The sequence below is a fragment of the Bubalus bubalis genome, chromosome 3 (assembly GCF_019923935.1).
Source record: "Bubalus bubalis isolate 160015118507 breed Murrah chromosome 3, NDDB_SH_1, whole genome shotgun sequence".
NCBI lineage: Eukaryota > Metazoa > Chordata > Mammalia > Artiodactyla > Bovidae > Bubalus > Bubalus bubalis.
In genome coordinates, this window is record NC_059159.1 from 124,098,496 (window position 1) to 124,120,252 (window position 21,757).

At 41.7% G+C, this 21,757-nt stretch overlaps 1 long non-coding RNA gene across 1 annotated transcript; it reads right to left on the reverse strand.

Moving 5' to 3' along the window:
* Nucleotides 1-13,677: 13,677 nt before the first annotated feature.
* On the reverse strand, nt 13,678-20,321 carry LOC123332867. Its single transcript, XR_006549997.2, has 3 exons — nt 19,789-20,321; nt 19,335-19,398; nt 13,678-13,841 (listed from the first exon to the last, which is right to left on the reverse strand). It is a non-coding gene; the product is annotated as an uncharacterized LOC123332867 (long non-coding RNA).
* Nucleotides 20,322-21,757: the final 1,436 nt, after the last annotated feature.

The following is a 21,757-nucleotide window of genomic DNA, read 5'->3' on the forward strand; positions in this document are numbered from 1 at the left end:
AGGAGTGGATGGAATCAGGTCTGTGGGCATTTATTCTGGGTGCACAGCTGTGTTCCCAGACTGAGATTTCTGTGGCCATAACCTGCAAGAGATTGAGACCTGGCTGCCTTCTTGGGTAAAATACCCTCCACTATTTTTCCCCAGTATCCTCTCTGGCCTCATCTACCTCCTCTCTCTCTAATGCCCACCCCACCCCCCAACCCTGGGCTCTAGTTACACTGTCCTCTGCACCATTCCCACTTTTAATGTCTTTTCTTAACTCCATATTTTTGCCAGCGCTGTTTCTGGCACCTGGCATGTTTTCGTCCACCCAGCAGACTCCTAATGTTAATAGGAATTAACATTCAGCCTTAACATTCTCTCTGAGATGCCTCTCAGCCTTCTGGACCATGTAGAGCCCCTGCATCCCCATCCCCGTCTCTGTGTTTAGACTGGCAGTGTTGTCTGGTTTCTTGGCAAATCCCTACTTTGTTTGGTTCTGGGTAAGCCTGGACTAATGGCATGAGACATCTAATGAAATCATTTTGTGATAGAAAATAAAGATGGCTTAATTCTCTGATGACAGCAGGAAATTCAGTTTCTGTAAGAGCTCTCCCTGGAAGTTCACCCCTCAGCCGAGGGCTGCTTGAGGGTGTAGGATGGATTCCTTTGGCCCTTGTACAGACCTCTCCTGAGGGCTAGGCTATGCTGACGGATGGCAGGGGGGCCCTATGGCTGGGTTGATGTCATGAAAGGTTTCATATTTCATCTTTTGATGCTATCTCCAAGGCAGGTTATGTGGGTTATATATCCCATCACAGAGGTAATCTGACCTGATGAAAGCAGAAAATACTCAGCCAACAAAGTAATATTTGCATCTCATTATCAAACCACACCACTTGTGGTTTACTATAAATTAATATGCTTTTAAAATGTGTGATTATCTTGTGATCAGCAATTATACTGCATTGCCTTTTTCTTTGATATTAAAAGTGATAACCTAATGAATGTAAAACTTTTAAATATGTCACCATTTGTGTAATTGTTTCTTGATATCTTCATTTACTAGTATATAAAGCACCTCAACGGAGAAGGCAATGGCGCCCCACTCCAGTACTCTTGCCTGGAAAATCCCATGGACGGAGGAGCCTGGTGGGCTGCAGTCCATGAGGTCACTAAGAGTCAGACACGACTGAGCGACTTCACTTTGACTTTTCACTTTCATGCATTGGAGAAGGAAATGGCAACCCACTCCTGTGTTCTTGCCTGGAGAATCCCAGGGACAGGGGAGCCTGGTGGGCTGCTGTCTATGGGGTTGCACAGAGTCGGACACAACTGAAGCAACTTAGCAGCAAAGCACCTCAAAAACTGGAAGTGGCCCAGAACTCTTTTAGCCTCTAAGAAACCCCACTTGCCTTAGGTTAAGAAAACAAAAGCTGTGGAGAGACCTTCATCCTGGGACACAGGGCGCAGCTGAAAAGGTGGCCGCCCCTCACCCATCATGCACCACACTTTCATGGGGAACCTGGTGCTAAACCATTTGTAGACAACCTGCTTCTGGGTCGGGGTTTACTGTGATCTACTGAAAGTCAGTCCTCGACATACGGGTTTAAAAAAACAAAAACTAAAAATGTAAAAAAATAATAAGAAATTAATAATAAAAAAAAAGAAGAAAAAACAATAGCTGTGTGGCTTTGGGCAAGTTGCATAAACTGTCTTCATAGCCTCAGATTCTTCATCTGCTCCACTCATAAAATGATGAAAATAACTCTGCCTTGCAGAGTTTCGATGGTGAGATAACACTGCACGGAATCCATAAAGTAGCCAGCAAAGTTTCAGATACGCAGAGTCCCCAATAGATAATAGGTACCCAGTGATTGGTAGTGGTGATTTTCATGTTTTTATGGAAGCTTCTTTCCAGCTGCTTTGATGCAAAATACTCTTACATCTGTTATCTATTACTGTGTAACAAATAACTTTACAAATTTGTGATTTAAATTAACAGCCATTTATTAACCTCAAGATTCTGTAGGTTGGCGATCTAGGCTGGGCTCAGCCAGCAGGTTTCCTGGACGCAGCTGGCATTCCTCCTGCTTCTGGGGTCAGCTGTGCTGACTTTGCTGACTTTGACTGAGCTCTTCACATGTTTGGGGACCTCTGCTGGGACAACTGAGCTGACTCATTAATCTATAGAAGCCTCGTGTGGACTTGTTCACATGGCAGGGACAAGAGTCTCAAGAGAGTGGCAAGGATAAAGGCCTCTTGACGCTAAGGCTTCAAATTAGTACAATGTCATCTTTGCCACAGTCCATTGGTCAGAGCTAGTCAGTCTCATTTGGTGGGGAAACAGGCTCCATGACTTCTTGATGGGAAGAGCCACAAAGTCACATCTGCGAAGCAGCACAGATACAAAAAGGAAAATAATATGGGGGTCACTTTTGCAAACGATCTACCATAACTCCCCCCTTTTTAAACAAAAACCAGAGTCTTGAGTTTATTCCCCATGTGCTCAAGTGAGCAAGTGGGGATGATTTCTGTTCTTTTCCACTGTCTGATTCAAGCCTATTTTTAGATCTAGCCTAATAAAATGAATTTCACACCTGGGTTATTCACCCACCAACAAATACTTAGTTGTTATCAATGTTTGGGAGAAACACCTAGGCAGCTGGGATTTGTAGTTCCATTAGCTCCAAGCACAATAATTGTTAATTACTTGCTTTATTTGGTTCTGTTGCATTTGCCAATAGTCAATTATGTTAGGGTTTCTTGTGATCAGTGGGGCTTATCCAATATTGCAGCTCAGCTCTGTTTTTGTCTCAGAGATGTCTTTTCCAAGAGGGTTAAAGCAAACTCTTGTTCACTAGTTTATTGAATATTAGCCTTTATCTGCTTATTTCAAAGGCTCCTTATTCACTGCTGAAAGTACCAAAGTGCTCAGGCTGAGCTCTTAGAATTGAACAAAAGACTAAAGATAAGCCTCCCCTTTGCCTGATCTGGCTAAATCCTGGTACATGGAATAGAGGAAAGAGCAAATCGTGGGATCCTGGGGTATTTGTTTAGCTCAAGCCTGAATCTCTGAAACTGTTGTATCCCCAAAGCAAAAAGGGAGATAGGGAGGCAGGAGAAGTAACTGGACCCAGATGTTGCAAGGTTTCACCTAGACTTTATGCTTCAAGCTACAGGAGACCAGTGTTGGGGGTTAACCGTGAGAATGATGAATCAGCTTTTGCCACATAAGAAACCACCCCAAATTGCAGTGACTTAACAGTTAGTATTCATGACTTGCCCATCTGGAGTCAACTGGGGGTGGCTGGTTCTGGCTGGGCCTTGCTGAACTGGTTCAGTTCTTCGTGAGCCTTTTATCTTCCTCCTGGGACCATCAGGCCAGCGTTGGCATGTCTTGCTCATGGCAATGGCAGGGGCAGAAGAATGCAAAAGGAGATATGCAAGGCATCTTGAGGCCTGGGCTCAGAACTGGCACTTGTCACTTCCACCTCACTCTGTTGCCCAGGGGACATCAATGGCCTAGTCTGGATTCAAAGGTATGCACCAGCAACACCCTTCACACTATGGCCAGGAGATCTAACACAGAGATCCGATCGCATTGCTTGTGCCAGAGTGCACTGACGGACGCTATTCCTCAGTGCTCCCTATGCTCGTGACTTGCCTCATACAATTTTGCAGGTGCATACCTTTGAATCCAAACTAGGCCATGTGATGTCCTCTGGGAAACAGAGTGAGGTGGAAGTGACAAGTGCCAGTTCTGAGCCCAGGCCTCAAGATGCCTTGCATATCTCCTTTTGCATTCTTCTGCCCCTGCCATTGCCATGAGCAAGATATGCCAACGCTGGCCTGATGGTCCCAGGAGGAAGATAAGAGGCTCGTGAAGAACTGAACCAGTTCATCAAGGCCCAGCCAGAACCAGCCACCCCCAGTTGACTCCAGATGGGTAAGTCATGAATACTAATTGTTCAGTTCAGTTCAGTCGCTCAGTCGTGTCTGACTCTTTGCGACCCCATGAATCGCAGCATGCCAGGCCTCCCTGTCCATCACCAACTCCTGGAGTTCACTCAAACTTATGTCCTTCGAGTCAGTGATGCCATCCAGCCATCTCATCCTCTGTCGTCCCCTTCTCCTCCTGCCCCCAATCCCTCCCAGCATCAGAGTCTTTTCCAATGAGTCAACTCTTCGCATGAGGTGGCCAAAGTACTGGAGTTTCAGCTTTAGCATCAGTCCTTCCAATGAACACCCAGGACTGATCTCCTTTAGGATGGACTGGTTGGATCTCCTTGCAGTCCAAGGACTCTCAAGAGTCTTCTCCAACACCACAGTTCAAAAGCATCAATTCTTCAGCACTCAGCTTTCTTTACAGTCCAACTCTCACATCCATACACGACTACTGGAAAAACCATAGCCTTGACTAGACGGACCTTTGTTGGCAAAGTAACATCTCTGCTTTTTAATATGCTGTCTAGGTTGGTCATAACTTTCCTTCCAAGGAGTAAACATCTTTTAATTTCATGGCTGCAATCACCATCTGCAGTGATTTGGGAGCCCAAAAAAATAGTCCGACACTGTTTCCATTGTTTCCCCATCTATTTGCCATGAAGTGATGGGACCGGATGCCATGATCTTCGTTTTCTGAATGTTGAGCTTTAAGCCAACTTTTTCACTCTCCTCTTTCATCAAGAGGCTCTTTAGTTCCTCTTCACTTTCTGCCATAAGGGTGGTGTCATCTGCATATCTGAGGTTATTGATAATTCTCCCAGCAATCTTGATTCCAGCTTGTGCTTCTTCCAGCCCAGAGTTTCTCATGATGTACTCTGCATAGAAATTAAGTAAGCAGGGTGAGAATATATAGCCTTGACGTACTCCTTTTCCTATTTGGAACCAGTCTGTTGTTCCAAGTCCAGTTCTAACTGTTGCTTCCTGACCTGCATATAGGTTTCTCAAGAGGCAGGTCAGGTGTTCTGGTATGCCCATCTCTTTCAGAATTTTCCAGTTTATTGTGTTCCACACAGTCAAAGGCTTTGGCATAGTCAATAAAGCAGAAATAGATGTTTATCTGGAACTCTCTTGCTTTTTCAATGATCCAGCGGATGTTGGCAATTTGATCTCTGGTTCCTCTGCCTTTTCTAAAACCAGCTTGAACATCTGGAAGTTCGCGGTTCACATACTGCTGAAGCCTGGCTTGGAGAATTTTGAGCATTACTTTACTAGCATGTGAGATGAGTGCAATTGTGCGGTAGTTTGAGCATTCTTTGGCATTGCCTTTCTTTGGAATTGGAATGAAAACGACCTTTTCCAGTCCTGTGGCCACTACTGAGTTTTCTAAATTTGCTGGCATACTGAGTGCAGCATTTCCACAGCATCATCTTTCAGGATTTGAAATAGCTCCACTGGAATTCCATCACCTCCACTAGCTTTGTTCGTAGTGATGCTTTTCTAAGGCCCACTTGACTTCACATTCCAGGATGTCTGGGTCTACTAATTGTTAAGTCACTGCAATCTGGGGTGGTTTATTATGTGGCAAAGCTGATTCATCATTCTCGTGGTTAAATCCCAAAACTGGTCTCCTGTAGCTTGAAGCATAAAGTCTAGGTGAAACCTTGCAATATCTGGGTCTAGTTACTTCTCCTGCCTCCACATCTCCCTTGTCACTTTACATTTTAGCAGTGACCCCCAAATGGCTTGCAGTTCTTCAAATGCATCATGCTGGTTTCCATGCCTTTGTGCCTCATTTGCCCATGCCTCGAATGCTCTTCTCCTCTCCTTTGTCTGCTGGGAAAACTCCTATACAGTTGTCAAAACCCAGCTCAGGAATTGTCTTTTCTAACAAATCTCACTGTACTCTCCTCTGTGGTAAATCATCTTCACTTCTGCAAGAGGTTTGGACTCAAATTTGCTACCATGTGACATAGTATTATGATATGGTCTTTTTATTTTGTCTTTGCGCATTTTTGCCATCTATTAGACTGATTCACTTGAGGACTAGGGTAACCCTCATTCATCATTGTATCTCTGTGCTTAACGCACTGTCTGGTTCCAACAATGCTTGATGACTAAAGGTGGTATTAGGATCCCTCCTAGCTCGGGGAATTGCCCACAATGGGAAGATGGTTATTTCCTGCTTCCTTCCCACCTACCCCCACTCTCACATGGAGGGATTTACCTCTATTGTGTCTCTGCACTGAGGTTCTGACTCCACTGTAGGGGGCGCTCAAGTGCTTGGTGAACAAATGAGTCCTTGGTCCTGTGGGGTCCCTCCCCACTAGGCTATGAGCTCCTCCAAGAATGATTCTGGGTTTGTCTACCTCTGCGTTCATTATATAGGCACTGAGCCTACACACAAGAAGTTTAAGAAAATCCATTTATTAAAAATATTTATATTCCTGGAATACCCATCAAGTGCCAGACACTGTTCTGTGTGGTGCTGTTAGGTGATGACCAAGATAGACACAGGTTTCCCACCTTCATGCATTCCAATTGGGGAGACAGGAAAAAGAGTAAATGATTTCTTTAAATATGTTCCCGTGGCTGTAGGTATTTTCTTTGCATTTGAAGGTTTTTGGTGAGTAATGTCCAACTTAAAAAATTAGCCATTTGTGAATAATGCTTGGGATGCTGAAGGGCATCTCAAAGAGAGAGCAGTTAGTTGCTCTCCAGAAAAGTGAGCTCTGAGATAACAGCTAGAGGTCAGCGATGGCTGATGCTACTTCAATGGCCAGGGTGCACCATGAACAGAGAAGGGGTGATGGTGTGAGGGGAAGGCTGCTTTGTTTTGAATATGAGCCCCTGTTCTGAATGGCTCTAGGGCACATTCCAAATTGCAAGTGCTGATTTGCAATCGAGCTGTTTTTCACTTGGACAACTTTATATATTGTGCTGCAGGGTGAGCAGTAACGGCGATGTATTTACTTAATGATGTGGGGGAGGCCAACCAGTAAATAAAATAATTACAAAGTGTGACAAGCACTTTATAAAGGAGCCTGAGATGAAGTTTCAGGGACGGCAAAGGCCAGATTATGTGGAGCCTTGAGACTGTAGTGAGGGCTTTGGATTTTAATACAAGTGCACCAGAGACAAGGGAAGAGACAGGATCTGACTCATGTTTAAAGAATATCACTTCTGCTGCCGTGTGGAGAAAATTTTTATTTAATGTAACCAATTGTTTCTGGAGAGCATCCCAACAAATTGGCTTCTAGTTCTTGAAGCCATCACCTCCCCTTGCTAAATTTCACTACCTCATAGAACTTGGAACCCTAATTTTTGAAGGAGACAAACATTCAATTTCTGCTTTGGATTTGCATAAGAAAGAGACCTTAATTACTCTGATCTCTAACACCACGGAGAAGCTGATTTGAGCTTTTCAGATGCAAAGAGTGTTAATTGGCTGAGGGGCCCAGCTGAGCGGAAACCCTCTGCCACCAAGTGGGTAGGGAGAATGAGGCTGGGAGATGGGGAGGGGGCTTAGAGAGACAGAAGGGGATGCCTCACATTTGTCAAGTTGCCATGAGGTCTGCAGAGGGGAATAAGGGGAATCAACACAGCAGTTTTCTCCTTGTCCTTCAAGGTGCAACTCAGTCCCACTTACTCCAACAAGTTCCCCCACCCCGTCACTGTTTCCCCAACCCCAGGACTCCCCACCTTGCCCCCAACTGCTTCCTGGGTGGCCAGTGCCTCCCTGGGATCCTGGTTTCTAATCACAGCGCTCCCCCTTGTATTGGACAGGTCGGTTAATAGGGCAGCTGTTCCACTCAGAGGACAAAGACCCATCTCATGCAGCTCTGCATCCATGCATAGCTCATAATGGGTGCTCAGGAAATGAGAAATGAATGAATAGAACAAATAATAATCATAATGTTAATAATAACAAAATAAAAGAAACCATCATTTATACAGGGCTTCCAGTTTCTATGGTGCTTCCCTGATGGCTCAGACAGTAAGAATCCACCTGCAATATAGGAAACCTGGATTCGATCCCTGGGTCAAGAAGACCCCCTGGACAGGGGAATGGCTACCCACTCCAGTATCCTTGCCTGGTGAGTCCCATGGACAGAGGAGCCTGGTGGGCTACAGTCCATCAGGTCGCCAAGAGTTGGACATGACTGAGCAACTATCACTTTCACAGTTTCCAGTTTTTATGCTATTAGTCTCAGAGTTAGAAGACAGTTAATCCTGTTCTCCAATTTTTGCCAGAGTACATGTCCTGTATGAATCACTATTTATAATTATAGATTTGTGGGATCATTTAATATTTACCACCTCATGAGAACAAGATGCCAGTCTTCTTTATTCACCACTTGATCCGCAGTGCCTAGGCCAGCATCTGCCATATAGAAGCTCAATAAATATTGTTGAATGAGTGAAAGCTTGCATACCTCAATTGTCAGGGAGCTCACTACCTCTTGATAGTCTTGTCCATCTTTGGCACCTTTTCTTGTTAGTTGTTCCTTTTATTGAAGCTACATTTGTTCCCTGGAGCATCTATCTATCTAGTCCTGACTCCTGTCCCAAAGACAGCTTCCCCTTCCAACCTGAGGCTGGAAGGCTATGACCTATACATGTCTCTTCTTTAAACCCCTGTTCTTCCCTGGGTATAGCACAGCCAGTTCCTCCCTCATATTACTCAGCATCCAGTCACAGCCTTGTCCTGGTCTTCCAATCTGGACACAGTCCAGATTGTCCTGTTCCCTCTCACAGTAATAAGATGTATGTAAGGATGGGAGTCTCACTTCCCAAATTCTGAGAATTACATTTTTATTAGTGCAACCCTTTCAATGTGTTTACCTCTACCTATTTAAATCAAGAGACAAGGCATCTGATATGGAAGGTGGGTTGACCAAATGAAGTCTTTTTATTCCTTTCTGTAGGAATAGAAACCGTTGATGGTAGACATACAGTGTTCCCTAAAAAACTTTTTTGACTTTTTGGTATGTTTGACACTTTTCATAATAAAATGTTGGAAAGAGGAAAAAATTCAACAGAGTAATTAAAATGGAATACTAAAGATATTTTAACTCCAAAGAAGATAAAAGGAAAAAAAAAAAACAGTAAAATAAAATACTACAAAAAGAAAGTAAACAATACAGGGGCTATTCTAAAGGTGGCCATATAAAAAACAATACTATATGTAGAACTAAATATTTCACTTAAAGGCACAGGTTTTCAAACTGGTTAAAAGAAAAATGGTTAATTAACTGCTGTTTACAGGTATCTGCTTTCTGTGGACACTGCTGTCTACAAGTGAGAGGAAGATTGAAAGTAAAAGGATAAAAAAGATGTACTATACAAAAGCACTAATTACAAGAAGGCTGGAGCAGTTATGTTAAAATCAGACAATACAGATGTCGAAGCAAGAGGTTTTATCAGAGATAAAAAAGTAAACTTCCTAAAGAAAAGGTGGTCAGTTCATCAGAAAGACAAAAAAAATTAATTATGAATATGGGCAGAAACAGACCTTCAAAATACATGAAGCAAAAATTGATGGAGAAAAAGATAAATCTACAATCATAGTTTTTATTCTCCTTCGAATTGGTACAGTTACTAGAACAATAATAGGATATAAAAGATCTCAACAACATTATCAAGCACTTTGACATTCAACAATGTAGAATACTTATTTTTGTCAAGTGCCCATGGAACATTCATCAGGATAGACCATATGCTGGATCAGAAAATATCAACAAGTATTGATAAATTAAAAAAAAATAAAAAACATACAGAGTATGTTCTTAGATTACAAATAGTGATGAATATAAAGGTGTAGATTAAGAAGCTCAATGAGCTCCAAGAATAAGAAAAATGAAGAAAATGACATCAAAGCGTAGCATGACATAATTGCTCAAAAGCATTGATAAGGAGAAACTTTAAAGAGCAACAAGAGAAAAAAGACATGTACAGAGAACTCAGATGAGGACAATAGCAGATTTCTTATCAGAAACAGTATAAGCAACAGCATCTTTGCATTCTGTATGATTAAAAAAAAATCTGTCAACCCAGAATTTCATAGTCAGCAAAAATATTATTTAAAACCATTGGCAAAATAAAGACTTTTTAAGGCACATAAATACTGAGGGAATTAATCATTAGTACACCCACACTAAAAAAATTCCTGAAAGAAGTTGATTAGACAGAAGAAAAATGACACCAGATGGAATTTTGAATCCACAGAGAGTAATGAATAGTGTTCAAAATGGTAACTATATGGTAAGTATATGCAATATATATTTGTATTATTTAAAATTCTCTTAATGATATTTTACTGTTAATATGAAAATAACTACAATGTAATGTGAGATTTATAATATATGTAAATGTAAAATGCATAAAACAGTAGCTCAAATGTTGGCAGTAGAGAAATGGATGTATACTATTGTAAAAATCTTATAAATTAAATTATATATTACTTGAAGGGAACTGTGATAAATTAAAGATGTATTCTATAAACCCTAAAGCAACTACTAAAACAATAAAAGACAAAAAAGTGTTATAGCTAATAAATCAACAAAGGTGACAAATGGAATCATAAAATAATTAATGAAGAAGAGATAGGAAAGGAAGAAAAAGGGAATAAAGAATAGCTGAGTAAAATAGAAAAATAACTAGATGATAGATTTAAACCTGACCACATCAATAAGCGCATGAATATAATAAGTCTAAATGCCTAAACCAAAGGGAAGAGATTACTAAGTTGCATAAAAAAGCAAGCCCCAACTATATGTTGCCTTTGAGGAAAACATTTTAGGGAATTCCATGGCAACCCACTCCAATATTCTCGCCTGGAGAATTCCGTGGACAGAGGATCCTGGTGGGCTACAGTCCATGAGGTAGCAAAGAGTTGGACACGACTGAGGGACTAACAATATGCAGATGACACCATCCTTATGGCAGAAAGTGAAGAAGAACTAAAGAGTCTCTTGATGAAAGTGAAAGAGGAGAGTGAAAAAATTGGCTTAAAGCTCAACATTCAGAAAACTAAGATCATGGCATCCGGTTCCATCATTTCATGGCAAATAGATGGGGAAACAGTGGCTGACTTTATTTTTTGGGGCTCCTAAATCACTGCAGATGGTGATTGCAGCCATGAAATTAAAAGATGCTTACTCCTTAGAAGGAAAGTTATGACCAACCTAGACAGCATATTAAAAAGCAGAGACATTACTTTGCCAACAAAGGTCCATCTAGTTAAAGCTATGATTTTTCCAGTAGTCATGTATGGATGTGAGTTGAGAGTTGGACTATAAAGCAAGCTGAGTGCCAAAGAATTGATGCTTTTGAACTGTGGTGTTGGAAAAGACTCTTGAGAGTCCCTTGGACTGCAAGGAGTTCCACCCAGTCCATCCTAAAGGAGATCAGTCCTGAGTGTTCATTGGAAAGACTGATGTTGAAGCTGAATCTCTAATACTTTGGCCACCTGATGCGAAGGGCTGACTCATTTGAAAAGACCCTGGTGCTGGAAAAGATTGAGGGCAGGAGGAGAAGAGGGCAACAGGGAATGAGATGGCTGGATGGCATCACCAACTCGATGGACATGAGTTTGGGTGAACTCCAGGAGTTGGTGATAGACAGGGAGGCCTGGCATGCTGAGGTTCATGGGGTCGCAAAGAGTCGGACACGACTGAGCGACTGAACTGACTGACTGAGCGACTAACACTTTCACTTTCACTGTAGTTTGCCAACCGTAGTTTAGATATTTTTCGTAATATTTGTGCTAATTCTCAGCTCAGTCATGGTTGAGGAACAGCAGTCCCACAGAGCTGCCTTCTAGTCTTTTATTTTACAATGAATGAATGAGATCAATGAATGAAGTAGAGAAAGATGGTGTGGCTGGTGGGGTAAGGTTGGGGGCAGGCACAAGGAATGGGCCTGCCCCCATCATAAGGCTGATCACACAGAGCAATGTCAACACTCAGGGTCACTGCATAATGTTCAGACATGTCTTTAGTTGGAGGAATGCTACTGGACCTGGTGAATGAAGGGCAGAGATGCTGCTCAACATCCCTCAATGTGCAGAATGGCCTCCACAGCAAAGAAGTGATCTGACTCCAAACATCAACAGTGCTGAGGTTGAGACACCATAACTTAAGCATGACAATTTAGAAAGCCTGTTTAGGGACTTTCCAGTGCTAAGACTCCATGTTCCCAATGTAGGGATCCCAAGTTCAATCCCTGGTCAGGCAACTAGATCTCACATGACTCAATGCAGGAGACCCAAGTTTGATCCCTCAGTTGGGAAGATCCCCTGGAGAAGGAAATAGCAACCCACTCTAGTTTTCTTGCCTGGAGAATCCCATGGACAGAGGAAACTGGTGGGCTATAGTCCCTGGGATTGCAAAGAGTTGGACACTACTGAGCAACTAACACCAGTGGTTAGGACCCTGCACTCTCACTGTGAAGGCCCAGCTGTGATCCCTGGTCAGGGAACTAGAGGATCCCACAAGCCACATGGTGTGGTCCAAAAAAGATATTTTTAAAAAAATATAAAGACACAAATAGGTTAAAAGTAGATTGATGGGGGGGAAAGTCTATGCTAATGCTAGTCAAAAGAAAGCTAGAGAGATTATGCTAATATCAAAGTATACTTCAGGGCAAAAAATATTGCCAGAGATAAAGAAGGTCATTTTATGACTATAAGAGAGAATCAATTAATCAAGATAATATAATCCTGAATGTTAGGTGTGTAATAATAAAGCTTGAAAATACATAAAGCAAAAGTAATAGAACTAAAAGGAGAAATAGAAAAATAAAAAATTATTGGAGATTTAAATAATCTCAAAAACTGATAGAATGGGTAGACAGAAAATCAGTGGGAATGTAGACAAACTTGAGCAACACTATTAAGCAACTTAATCCAAATGACATTTATTGAATACTCCTCCTAATAATAGCAATAGAAGAGAGCAAATGAAACCCAAATAAACTAAAGAAAGTGAAAAGTGAAAGTCACTCAGTTGTGTTCAACTCTTTGCAGCTCCGTGGGCTATACAGCCCATGGAATTCTCCAGGCCAGAACACAGAATGTAGAAAAGCATTCTACATTGTAGAACATAGAGAGAATCAATGAAACTAAAAGCTGTTTCTTTGAGAAGATCAATAAGAATGATAAGCCTCTAGTTAGACTGGCCAGGGAAAATAGAGCAAAGATACATACTTCTAACATCACAAATAATAGGTGGTATCACTATAGACTCTCCAGATAATAAAAGGATAAGAGAACATTTTGAACAACTTTATGCTGATACATCCAACAACTTAGATGAACTGGACAAATTCCCTGTAGGACACAAATTTCCAGAGCTTACTCAAGGAGAAATAGTTAACCTGAAAAACCATCTGTCTATTGAAGAAATTGAATTTCAATTCAGTTCAGTTCAGTTCAGTCGCTCAGTCGTGTCTGACTCTTTGCGACCCCATGAACCACCGCACGCCAGGCCTCCCTGTCCATCACCAACTCCCGGAGTTTACTGATTCACGTCCATTGAGTCAGTGATGCCATCCAGCCATCTCATACTCTGTCGTCCCCGTCTCCTTCTGCCCCCAATCACTCCCAGCATCAGAGTCTTTTCCAATGAGTCAACTCTTCACATGAGGTGGCCAAAGTACTGGAGTTTCAGCTTTAGCATCATTCCTTCCAAAGAAATCCCAGGGCTGATCTCCTTCAGAATGGACTGGTTGGATCTCCTTGCAGTCCAAGGGACTCTCAAGAGTCTTCTCCAACACCACAGTTCAAAAGCATCAATTCTTCAGTGCTCAGCCTTCTTCACAGTCCAACTCTCACATCCATACATGACCACAGGAAAAACCATAGCCTTGACTAGACGAATTTACAAGTTATAAAAACTTTCTCATGCTGGTGAATTCTACAAAACATTCATGAAAGACAAAATAACAATTTAACACAAATTCTTCCAAAAAGTTTTAAGAGTAGGGGAAAAAGGGGATGAAAAATTTTCCAATTCATTCCATGAAACCAGCTTTACTCTGATGCCAAAAACTGACAAAGGCATTATAAAAAAGAGAAAAACAGTTCAATAATTCCCTATGAACACAGACTGAATCCAACAATAGATTAAAAGGATAATCTGTTAGGACCAAATAAGCTTTCCCCCAGAAATTCATGGTTGGTTTAATTTTTAAAAGTTAATCAATGTGATTCACCATATTAACAAACTGAAAAAGAAAAACATTATTATCTCATAAATACTGAAAATGAATTTGACTAAGTCTAACATCCATTCTTGATTAAAAAAAAAAAAAAAAAAACACCTGTCAGCAAACAAGTAATGAAAGGGCTTGCTTACCCTGATTAAGGACATTTATAAAATCTCAATAGATTTTTAACATTGTACTTAATCGTGAAAGACAATGCTTTCTCACTAAGATCAGGAATAAGACAGAGATATCCTTTCTTACCACTTCTGTTAAACATTGTACTGGAGTTTTCGCCAGTGCAATCAGGCAAAGAAAAGAAATGAAACATCTAGACTGGGAATGTAAAACTGTTCACACACAATATAATCATCTATACAGAAAATCTATTGGAATCTACAAAAAAGTTACTAGTAGTACTAAATAAGTTTAGCAAAGTTGCAGGATAATGGATCAATTTATAAAATTAAAAGATGCTTGCTCCTTGGAAGAAAAACTATGACAAACCTAGACAGTGTATTAAAAGCAGAAACATCATTTTGCCAACAAAGGTCTATATAGTCAAAGCTATACAGTAGCTTTTTCCAGTAGTCATGTTCAGATGTGAGAGTTGGACCATAAAGAAGGCTGAGCACCAAAAAATTTAGGCTTTTAAACTGTGGTGCTAGAGAGGTCTCTTGAGAGTCCCTGGATAGCAAGATCAAACCAGTCAATCCTAAAGAAAAGCAATCCTGAATGTTTACTGGAAAGATGGATGCTGAAGCTGAAGTTCCAATACTTTGGCCACCTGAAGAGTTGACTTGTTGGAAAAGATCCCGATGCTGGGAAAAATTCAGGGTAGGAGGAGAAGGAGGAAATGGAAGATGAGATGGTTGGATGGCATCACCGACTCAATGGACATGAGTCTGAGCAAATCGAGGGAGATAGTGAAGAGCAAGGAAGCTTGGATTGCTGCAGTCCATTGGGTTGCAAAGAGTTGGACATAGCTTAGCGACTGAACAACAACAATGTGTTCTATAATATGCATGAGCAACAAACAGTTGGAAAAAGAAAATTTAAAACTTACCACTTAATTGTAGTATAAAAAGATATAAAATACTTAGGAATAAGTCTGAGGAAAGTTGTGAAGGACCTGTACCCTGGAAACTATAAAATATCACTGAGAGAAATTAAAGAAAACCTAAAAAAGAAAAGAAGTTGGAGGAACCAGTTTTGTTCAGAAATCAGTTCTCTCCAAATTGTGGTCTATAAATGCAACATACCCCCAATCAAATTCCTAACAGGACTTTTTGGCAGAAATTGATATGTTGATTCTAATATTCATACTAAAATGCACAGAGTCTATAATAGCTAACATAATTTTTGAAAAAGAAGGACAAAACTGGAGGGCTCACTCTACATGAAAGCAAGACTTATAAACATATAGTAATAAAAATCATGATTTTGGCATCAAAGTAAACAGATAAATGAGACAGAATAAAGAATCAGAATACAGTCCAGAAATATAAATATACTGACAGCTGATTTTTGACAAGGGTACAAAGGAAATGCTGTGGAGAAACGGTAAATTTAACAAAGGCTAGAAAAACTGGATATCCATTTTTTTTTAAAACAAGACCAAAACCCCAAAGATGGATTTATATTTTATACTATATACAAAAATTAATTTGGTGGATCATAGAACTAAGTGTAAAATCTAAAACTATAATTTTTTTAGAAGGAGGCATAAGACAAAATCTTTATGACCTTGGATTAGGCAAATATTTCTTAAATATGTCACCAAAAGCACAATTCACAGAAGCAAATTTGATAAATAGGACTTGATCAAGTTATTGTTATGAGAACAAAAAGGTAAACAATAGACTAGAAAAAATATTTGTAATTCATATCTGACAAAGAACCTATATCCAGAATGTAGAACCCTCAAAACTCAGTAATATGAGAATTAGGAATCCAACTTAAAAATGGACAAAAGAGTTGAACAAATGCTCAATGAAAGAAGATATAGGGGTGGCAAATAAAAACATAAAAAGATGCTCATCATCAGTGCTTATCAAGGAGATACAAATTAAAAACTACAATGAGATATTACTCATTGGTGTTGAATATAATACCTTCTGGCTTGAATATAAAATGGTACTACTATTTTGGAAAATAATTTGGCATTTCTTCTCGTTTTTTAAAAACTATTTATTTTTGGCTGTGCTGGGTTTTCATTGCTGCTCAGGCTTTTGTCTAATTGTGGTGGGGTGGTGCTACTCTAATTGCTGTGTGCGGGCTTCTCACTGCAGTGATTTCTCTTGTGGAGCACAGCCTCTAGGGCATGTGGGCTTCAGTAGCTGTGGCTCCGAGGCTCTAGAGCACAGACTCAATAGCTGTGTTTACTGGCTTAGCTGCTCTGAAGCTAGTGGGATCTTCCCAGATCAGGAATCCAACCCATGTCTCCCGCACTGGCAGGTAGATTCTTTACTAATCAGTCATCGGGGAAGCCCAATTTAGCATTTCTTAAAAAGTTAAACTTATATCTACCATATGATCCAGCCATCCTACTCCTAGGTAGTTACCCAATACAAATGAAAGCACACGCCTATTAAGACTTGAACGCAAATATTCACAGCAATGTTATTTATCCGTCAACTGGTAAATGGTTAAATAAAATATGGTACCGTCACACAATGGAACACTATTCTGAAATAAAAGGGAATGAATTATTTCTATAAACACATGTATCTATCTCAAAATGAATCTTAGAATAATTATGCTGAGTGAAAGAAGCCAAACAAAAAAGTATATTTATTATATGCCATATATAAAATCTTAAAAAAATGCAAGCTAGTCTATAATGACAGATAGCAAATCAGTGAGGATGGGGTTGGGAGGGAGGGATTTTGAAGAATATGAGGAAACCTTTGTGAACAATGAATGTACTCTCTGTCTTAACTGTGGCAGCTTCATGTGTGTTGTGGATCTTAAACCTTATCAAATTTATACTTAAAATATGTACAGTTTATTGTATGCCAATTATATTTAATAAAACTGTTTAAGTATATTTGAGCATTAGTAAGATAGGCATACACTCACACACACAAAATTCCTGAGTCCTGCCCTAGGTCTACTGATGATGTGGGCAAGAGGCCTATGATCACAGTTTTGCAGTTCTGTGTATACTACAGAGGCCCCATCAAGGCTGAAAGGAATTCCTGTGACCTGCTAGGCTCCCCTCTTCTTCTCACTGCCTCCTGTGAAAGCCTCACCTCTCCTACTCCCCATATCATTCTCTGACCTCCAGCCAACCCAGCTATCTGAGGTTCCCTACTGGGTACATGCATTTATGACCTTGAGCTCTTGCAGACACTTCCCTACCTGGAATACCCTTCTGCTCTTCTTCAGTAGACTAATTCCTACTTGTGTTTCAAAACCCTACTCAGGAGACACCTCCTCTGGGAAGCCTTCCTAGCCACTGCACTGTCTGTCTGAGGGTCCCCCACATATGCTTTTTACCCTGGGGACCTCTCTGAATTTTCTTTTCTTGATCTGTAAAACGAGCTTAAGAATAGTACTTATCTTGAAGAGTTGTTTCGAACTCAATGAGCTAACAGAAAAACTATTTCGTATACCTCTTGGTGTATATTAGACTTCAACAAATAGTGGGCGCTGTCGTCATGACCATTACTGTTATTTCTCATCACTGGTGTCAGAGTCCTCGGAGCCTGTGCTGCTTACTTCCCAACACCTTGGTGACTGCTGTGATCTTCCACCTCTGGATGGTGACTTTCCTGAGTGTGCCGCAGATGTTCACTTAGTTCAGCCCACAAGGATTTGTTGAGCACCCTCCGGGTGTCAGATCCTATCCCAGGTGCTGGGGACAAAGATTAGGAGGAAGAGAATGGACAGCAGAAGTGAAGGCAACGGGGAAGTGCCAGAGGAGAGTGTGAGGGGCACAGACTTCTGAATCATCTGCTCTGGTACATGTAGCTGTGTGATGTTGGACAAGTTTGTTAACCTCTCTGTTCTTATTTCCTCAGCTCTAAAATGGGGATGAAAGATTACCTATCTTACTAGGTTGATGTATCATTTTACTGTAATAACACATATGTAGTTTTGCTCAAATGAGCTGATATCTATAAAACACTCAAAACAAAGGTACTGGAATTGGCCATTAGCAGGGCATCAGAAGTGCAGAGAGAGTTGTTTTAGAGGAGGTATAAGCCCAAGTGCGGAAGTGGAAGAGTGAGTGAAGAGAAGAAAAATGTAATTTCGAATCCTATAGCTCTACCAATTCTTAGTGTGTTATGGGGAAATTTCTTAGAATCTGTGAGATTTAGGATTATCAACTGGGTTGATTCCTCATTGATACAAACCCACTGAATTAGAACTAAATAAATAATTGTTGCCCTCTATTCAATAACTATGTGATGGGTGATGAGAAAGGGTGAGACAGGGAAGTGGAGAGAGCTCCTGAGAGCTATTTGATAGGAACGGGAGGAGAAGAGGGCGTGGTAGAGGGTGTGCAAGGGTACCGAGAGGAGTATTATCAAGTTGAGGAGAAGGTTCCAGCAGGAGAGAAGTGACTGCAGATACAGGAGAGAGCAAGGAGGACAGAAGGACAGGGCGAGGAGGAAGGCCTGCATGCATGTACCGTGGGAGGTAAGGAGTGGTCGTTGATGCTCCTGCCCTGCATGGTCTCATCTCAGTGGAGAAAACTTGGCGGTGGAGGGTGTTGGGGAGGGGGGGATAAGTGTGAAACAGCTCTCGAGAGTGTGGGGGAGGGTTACACAAGACTGACAGGCAGTGCTAAGCAGAGACCAGAATTTGGATAACTGCCAGTTAGGGGACTGGGGAAGGGAGGCTGATTCACCTGCAGCTGCAGCCACTGGGTGGAAGACAGAGAAGGTGGAGAGAAGCGTTGCTTTAGGATTGGGCTAGAACACTGGTCCGAGGGCCAGCTTGTCTCTGCTTGCTTGGGACTGTCCTGGTTTTAAAACTGAAAGCCTTACATTCCAGAAACTCCCCCAAGGTGGTTGGTCACCCAACCAGGCAGGCAGAGTGGTGACAGCCTGGGTATCCAAGGGCTATGAAGTTGCCGGTTTCCGGGATTAGTGCCTGGATGGAGGGCTGTGCAAGGAACGGAAACATAACCTGGACACTCAAGATATGGCGTGGAGGGTTGGGAGGGAGGTTAAGGGCCTAGAGGTGTCACTCACCTGTCTTCCCAGGGCCTGAAGAGTGCCTGGTTCACTGCTGAGAGTCTAAATACTTCTCCAGAGACTGCAAAAGCAGACATTCACATGCTACTTTTAATTTTTGCCATAGCCACACAACTTCTGCATTAACTTAATATTCTTCAAAATCAGCTCCCTAGTAAATATGTCTTAAAAGGAAATGATTTCTACCCTACATGGATTAAAAACAAACCACACACACTGCCACCAAACAAGTGTTGGATTCTAACTGGATCTGCCGCCTAACAGAGGATCTGGGTCTGAGAATGCTCCTTCTCAGATAACCTGGGAGGGGTACCAGCATTAGGAAGGCATTTAAGATGTGTTGTGCCAGACAGATAGTTCTGCTCAGGGGGATGGAAGACTCCAGAGGGACTCAGCACTCCTGGGGCACTCAAGTCTGTGTCCCTTTTCTACCTAGAATCATCTTGCCTACCTCATTTTGAAGAATGCTGTGGTGAAGTAGTGAGACTGTTGGTCCTCTAGATAGTCTTGAGAGTCAACAACAGCTGTGCATTTAAATACCGAGATGTCACTTTGGTGACATTTCCCATGTATAGATTCAGAGAACGTCGCAGCTGAAAAGGTCCAGGAGGACTGAGCTGATCTGACGCCCCTGTCTCATCCCCACCTGCATTTTTTCCCCCAGAGGTAGAAACTGAAGCCCCAAGAGAACAAAGACTTAACCAGGGCCATGCAATTGGATCGGGGACTCACCCCTGCCCTCCCAACTCAGCCATCACCCCAAGTTGGCTGCTTTTCCCAATCCTTCCCCATTTTGCCTTCAGAGACAATTTTGTTTCTTAATTTCTGACTTCTTGTCAGCTGTGATTAATGAGGAAGCCTCCCACATACACGACTTTCAGCTGTACCCAGTTTACGACAAAGATTAGACCATTTAAGTCAGAATAATGCTATTTAGCAAAACTGGATTTACAGCTGGCAGAAATTAAGAAGATTAATTTAAAGGTTAAAAAAAAGGGGGGGTGACAATCATAGATCAACACCTGAAAAATCTCACTGCCTGTACACATCCCTAATTGAGAAGTATGTGGAAGATTCCATCCGTGAAATTCAATTATCATGCAAGCCAGAGGAAGCAGCTTCCCTGGGGAAGAAACGAGGCAGCCCAAATCAAAACGACTCCACCTGCCTGTTTTCATGTCAAAAAAGTGAGAAAAACCTGCCTTGGTGAAGGTGAAATACTGACGGTATGCATCAACATTAATCAAAATTTCCAGGGTCCCTTTCTGTAATGGGATTATCTCCCTAGCTCTTGCTTCAGAGGTCAGCCCAGAAAAACCTCCGAGGCTCCACAAAGTCTCTGGATACCATACCAAGGACAGAAAGGGTGCCACGGGCACCCCTTTCCTGTCATCCCCCTTCCCCCCAGCTTCCAGGCAAGACTGGATGGGGGCCGCAGACAAAAGGCACTCTCAAGCCCCCACACCTCTTCCACTGATTAGGGGCTTCTTAACCCAAGCAATCAGCAGAGAAAACTTGAGACAACTATAATGATTACAAATAAGCCAATGGTAATTGACCCGCCTTTTAACTGCAGGGAGAAGGGGTGGGGGTGGCAGATTCGACAGCACTTGCTTTGTCTCTCCAATGGTTAAGAGAGACCCGGGAGCACACTGCAACCCTGATCTGCAAAAGGGCTGGACGGAATTCCTTTTCTGTTAACTGTTGTGAGTGGTCGGGCTACTGTGCTTAGAGTTTTGTGGTTTGAAAAGTGCTTTCACATTCATTAACTCAGGAAACCCTGAGGTACTGTCTCCCATGATACATATAAGACCAAGGTTAAGTGACTGACTTCAGCTGCTTGAAAGATCGTGATTGGATTCCAATCTCACGTATGTTTGGTGCTATGCTGGTTATGCTGGTTAAAACAGGAAGGTGCAGTCTCTTTAGAAGCTCATGATTTGGAGGGAAGGACTAGACACAGACTGGGGAGATCATCACTGAAGGTCAAATGTGATATGATCATCAGAGCCAGTGCTCAGGGAGAGGTCAAGGATGGAAGAGCCTGCATAATGAAGAAAACATCCCCAGGGACAGGGGTCAAGTCTGTCTCTATTACGGCTGAAGCTCCAGTGTCTGGTCGTAAATATACTCACAAAGTAGGTTTCAAATTATGTCTTGAATAAATGAATGAATGATGGTGATGCCTCTTGAGAGGGATGTAAAGAATGTGAGGGACTTGGAGGTAAGTAAGTGTGATGTGAAGTCATTGACTAGGGGAATGGAACATGCAAATTGTAGGATATAAAAATTACAATAATACTGGGTTTGATGAATCTGTGCTGAGTACAGATAAACTGGCTGATAGCAATGTGTTTTTGCTAATCTACTGAAATCAGCAAATCTTTGCAGCATTGTTTCATGGAGGGTGACAGGCAGGT